At 39.3% G+C, this 5,992-nt stretch overlaps 1 pseudogene; it reads right to left on the minus strand.

Annotated features, from left to right (window-relative positions):
• Positions 1 to 3,488: 3,488 nt before the first annotated feature.
• On the minus strand, positions 3,489 to 5,774 carry LOC107880157 (disease resistance protein Roq1-like; annotated as a pseudogene).
• Positions 5,775 to 5,992: the final 218 nt, after the last annotated feature.

A 5,992-nucleotide genomic window follows, 5' to 3' on the forward strand; every position in this document is an offset into this window, starting at 1 on the left:
TGGTAAACGGTATTATTAATTTGATATGTGATAATTGGGCCTTCACCTCTCAGAACATCATTGCGGGGATTGACCCAGGACGTTCAAATCATTTTGAGAGCCGGCAACTCCAAAGAAGGCGTGCCAAACCCATGTATCAAAACCAGCAACTGCTTCGAGAATGATGCTTTTCTGCCCTTTCCGATTCCCATAATCCCCTTGCCAAGCAGATGGACAATTTTTCCATTGCCAGTGTATGCAGTCAATGCTACCAATCATTCCAGGAAATCCACGAGACTCAACTTTTGTAGAAGCCGTTGCAGGTCCTCGGGCGAGGTCTGCGCAAGTAGTCCCTGTGTACAGATTTTCCACTGCATCACAAAATCGCACCAAGCTCTCCAAAATAGTGGACTTTCCCATCCGGGCAATCTCATCCACCTGATCGTAGATGACCCATACGCCAACATTCGTATCACAGCTGTGAACTTTTGCTCGGAAGCAGCCCCAAATCTCCAGCACAATTTTTCTTTTGAACAAAGTAGTCATCATAATTGCAAATATCATGCATGACTTTATTGAACAAATGAGGTTGCATTCTATATCTTGCTCGAAAATGAACATCAGAGTACAGAGATTGTGGGATAAAATAATCTTCCATAAGATTCTTACCCCGAGAATGTCTATGTCTATCCACATTCGGTACCCGGCCTTCTCGTGAACCACGGCCACCTGGTTTTCTTCCTCCAGCAAAGCAACGGCCACACCAAGTTGCTCATCTAGTTCTCTCTGCGCCCTTTTGCTTGCAGCTCTTCTACGCATTCTTGCTCGCCTTTCTCGCTCTTGCCTCTCCAAAACCTCTTCCATGTCGTCTGACATTGAGAATGGAGAATAAAATCTAAAATATGAGAAATGAAATATAAAATATGAGAAATGAAGATGTAGAGAAGATATTAGGGGTGGGCATTGGAACCGCAAAACCTGAAAACCGAACCAAACCAATCCGGAAAAAACCGAAAAAAACCGTGTTGACCGAAAAAGTCAAAACCGAGAAAAATCCAAACCGAACCGGTTCAGACCGGTTTCGGTTCCCGTTTTCCACCCTTAGGAACCGGTCCAATCCGAACCGGTCCAATAAAATTAATATATATATATTTTTATATTATATTTGAAATTATATAAATATTTTTATACTTGGCTAAGTTTGATTGGGTGTCTACGCTACTACCATAGGCGCGCATCACGAGGAAAAAAAAAAGACGCTGACTCTGATCGATCGAAACGACCTAGGTTTTTTTTGTCTTCGTTCCTCTCTTCTTCGATTTCATTTCTTCTTCGTTCGTTCCTTTCCTTCATTCATACAGAGCTGCCCCGACTGATCAAACGACCTAGGTTTTTTGTCTTCGCCTCTCTTCTTCGATTTCATTTCTTCTTCGTTCGTTCGTTCCGTTCCTTTCCTTCATTCTTCGTTCGCGTTCGCCTGCTCCTTGCCTTCTTCCAAACCTCTATTTCTCTCTCGCCTCCATCACGCCACGTCCTCTGCCGCTCTTCTTCCACGATCTGCCGTGCTCACGCTCTTCTCTCTCAGCCGCTACCGTCTCTCTCTCACTCACGCAGCCTGCAATTCAAGAGATGTCATCCGACCTCAAGAGATGGAGTTCCATGTCGTGACGCAGTTAGATAGATTCTGTCTTTTCTTTTATTTTTTGACAAATTTTCCATGGAGTTCCTGCAATTCAAAATCTTCTGACAAGTTTTCTTTTTCTCAAAATCAGCAACGTGCAGACTTATGAGTGACATAACGTGCTCGATTCCTGAGTTTACTTGTGTATCACCTGCAAAGGTTGTATCCTAACCTTGTTAATCAGTTAGATCTGAAAATAACTTGCTCTTTGCTTTCTTATCTTTTCGTTTTTATGAAATATCAATGGCTTCTTGTTTTTTTATTTCTTATTATTTAGTTTTTATGAAATATCAGTTCTGGTTAGATTTCATGAATCAATTTGAGGTGCAAATTCTTGCAATGATATTGTCCCAAGTGACTCAGGTGTCATGGATTCAAGTCACGGATACAGTCTGCATTTGTCTCGTCCTTACCAAACTCTGCTTATATGCTTTATTAATGTATTATATAATGTGTATGTTTGACTAATATTTTAATGGGTTTATGTTTTTTTTATGTAGATATTATGAGTTCATCCACACCTAGCACCATAGCTCCAACTACTTTTCAATGTTAGGAGGAATTTAATGAAGTTGGATTGAATTTGGGTTGTAATGTATATTTGAATTGAATTTGGGTTGTATTTGGCTAGTAATTTATTTTGGAACTTATTTTGTTGAAGTTTGATTGAATTTGGGTTGTAATTTATATGTTGAAGTTGGATTGAATTTGGATTGCATTTTTGTTGAAGTTTGATTGAATTTGGGTTGTAATTTATATGTTAAAGTTTGATTGAATTTGGATTGCATTTTTGTTAAAGTTAGATTCATTTTGATGCGTTGAAAGCTTGATAAAACCTCAAATTTGAGGTATGTTAGTATATAAATTCATTTTGGGCAGGTTTGTTTATTATTATTATTTTTTTTTTTAAAAAAAAAACCGAACAGTTGGATTCGAACTGAACCGGACAGGTCCGGTTTGGTTCGGATTTTTGTATGGATATTGAGCGAACGGTCCAAACCGAACCGGATTGCACTATTGATCAGTTCCATTTTTCTCCAAAAACCGGTCCAAACTGAACCGTGCCCACCCCTAGAAGATATGGTGTGGGAGGTATGAGTTGAGCCTCTGCTTTTATAGAAAAATTTAGGCAGATAGAAATGGCACGTGGCGCAATTTTAGAGGGTAAAAATCTTATCTGAAATTTGAAATTCACATGAAATTTGAAATTTGAAATTTATCTGGAATTTGAATTTTGAAATGTATCTGAAATTTATTTGAAATTTGAAACCGAAAATCTGATCTGATATGAATAGTATTGACACGTAGGAACCCAAAAATCTTATCCGAAAATATTATCCAAATTAATTGTTTAAGCAAACAAAGTTGTGAAAAAAACAAAAAAATGAATAGTATTTGCCGTGGCAAGCCTTACACTGCTGGAAACACAATTTTTTTGTGCTAGGGCAGCCACTATTCATGTGAATAGTAGCCTTAGGCTCCTTGCCATGGCAAGGGCTAACTGTGAAGTGCTCTTAAAAGCAATTACCCATGTACCTAAGGTCCTGCCTGTGTTCGAATCCCGTGCCATTAATATCGCTTGTACTAATATATGTGTGTGTAAGTTCAAACCTTGGAAATGGGTGTCTCATCAATAACATGCATTTAAAGATACAAACAACTTTAGTTCTGCATAAATGTTGATTGACATTAGTAGGGCTTTTGTTAACTTAACCTCATGGCCATCAATTCAGATAGAAAACCAAAAAAAAACAAAAACAAAAACAATTAACAGCCTAATTAATATCAATCCACAAGTGGATTATCTGGGAAGTACTTGTTCGTATCACTATACAAGTGGAAAGCTTCCTGTCATCGCAATATGGTCAAGGGTCTGTCTTAGACCATGCTTGAGTACTGCTTTTCTACCTAAGCTGAACCCTTCTCCACTAGCTGACTCAATTCGGCGTTGATAAAAGTTACCAAGCTTCTTCTCGAAGTCTGACACAGAATTCATCACAAATTCCAGCCACATATGGCCCAACACTTGGCTCATACCAGTTTTAACCTGTGGGCTCATATTTCGAATTCGATAACATTTAACCTTTAGCCATGCTTGCATCATAGTCTGAGCCATAAGGAACCCTGTCGTCAGCCTAGGAAGACCACTCAGTATCTTAATTGCTGTTACTTCAGGGCGCTTCAAGCCAAATAAAATAGATCTCTTGATGTTGGTATTAAATCTAGCTATTACCAACTGTTTACTCACTTCTAAGAATTCTGTTTGATCGACAAAGTGTATTAGAATATTTTTCTCTTGAAATTTCAAATCAAACACTTCTTGTATTTCAAGGAAAAGGGCTTCGCATTGGTCAGCTTCCATAATCGCCGAGTCCCGACACTCCAGACATTGATGCCGACCATCATTAAGTAAATAATATATGGTGTTCCTTGGCTTTTTTCTTGCACAGCCACAACACATAGGAGTTCCGTCGTCCTCATGAGAGGGACAGGATCTTTGTAGCGAGATAGGATGTAGCATAGCCACCACTTTACCATCTGAATTTGATGGGATTAAATTTTCACAAACACCACATCGTAAATGCCGCTCCATGTAGCAGGGTGTGTGGTAAGGATGATTCTCATGCAATTTAAATTTGGGACGAATAAATGGAAGATTGCAAGCATGACAGCGCAAACAATGTGGATGCCACTGATGAGTGCCCTTCTCATTTTTATATGCCTCATGTTCAATATTCCTCTTGCAGCCAACACACACCTTGAAATTAGGAGGAGAATCCATGTTCACACCTTCTTCAACAGCATTGGGAACTTTGCCAACTTGTTCATCTTTCTTCGACTGAACTTTAGTGGGTTCATCATCTTTTCGATGTTCGATTGAATTAGGCAGCTTCTTAGGCAGTTGCAAGTTAAGATCTCCTTCAGGCTCATCCCTTCTGGGGGGATGAAAATCTTCACTGTCTTGTAATCCCAAGAGCTGATATCGTTCCTCTACGTGATGTTCAATCAAGAGACATTCCTTCTGGTTGTAATAATGATTCTGCTCCCCAAACCAAACCAGTCTTTCTTTCCGGCCAATACTTCCAGTTGGTTTAACTGATCCGCATCATCAATAACGAGAAGCACTTTTTTATTACACAAACAGTACTTGGTCATGTCGGATCCACTATGAACATTCCAAACATCATTCACTTTTTGCTTCAAGATTGGGGAAAGAAGTTGTTTTTGTAAATGAACAAGCCCATGCGTTGCACTAACCTCTCTCACACTAGCAAGAAAGCAGCTAACATCAAAGTGATGGGAAATTCTGTCATAAACAAGTCTTGCGGTAGTTGTCTTACATGTGCCACCATCCCCCCATATCCCTATAAAGCGAACATCTTTTGCCTCACGATCTAATAGCAATTCTATTTTCTTCAGTCTAAAATCAATTCCCACCAACTTTGTTGAGGAACCTGGCAATGTGAATATTGTAGGATGCACTTTGTTACACACTTCTTCCACAATTTCATTGATAAGTTCGCTCTCATCTCTACAACCAAGAAAAAACCATCTGGTGAGATTACATATATGAAGCATAATTTGAAAGAACTAATACCTGTGCATTTGTTCATGCTTACCTGTCTTTAGAAATCCAGCCAGAGATATTACTAACTTTTGTAAGAGCAGCTCTCCAGCGTTGTAGCTTTGCTTTGTCTTTTTTAAAGTTCTTTTTGTGTTTGTTGAAGGCTTCCGCAAAAGTGCCCATTTGTTTTCGGACATCAGTAGGATCTACATCATAAAAAATTGGTAGAATGGTGTCCACGTCCTTGCACTCAACAATCTTTGAAACCTCATCCAGGCACCAGGATGAAGAAGCATAGTTTGGTGAGAGGATAACGATCACAATCCGCGATTCTTCAATTGCTCTCAGTAGATTTGGTGAAATAGTTGTACCTCTTACAAGTTCATTGTCGTCCCTGAAAGTTGTAATTGAGCGAAACCACAATCTGTGATATAGATGAGCCGCAAAACGTCTGCGAGTGTCTATGCCCCTAAAACTCAAGAACACATGGTATTTCCATGGAGAAGCTGAAGGAGCAGAAGTGGAGGCTCTTTGGCTGCTCAAAGCCATTCGGCAGTGGGTGCAAGTAATCTGCTAGAAACACAAAAGATACAAGAACTTTTGGTAGAACATTAGAGAGAAAAAGTGCATACTATTTCATATACTGAAATAACCTGTAAGATTGCTATACAAATCTGTCAATTAATACAAGCAAGATCGTAGATGGCACGAAAGTGAAACTGGAACAAGGAATATGGAAATCGCACAGAGAGAGAGACAATCGAAGA

This window comes from Prunus mume, linkage group LG1 (assembly GCF_029339155.1).
Source record: "Prunus mume cultivar Tortuosa linkage group LG1, ASM2933915v1, whole genome shotgun sequence".
NCBI classification, from domain to species: Eukaryota; Viridiplantae; Streptophyta; class Magnoliopsida; order Rosales; family Rosaceae; genus Prunus; species Prunus mume.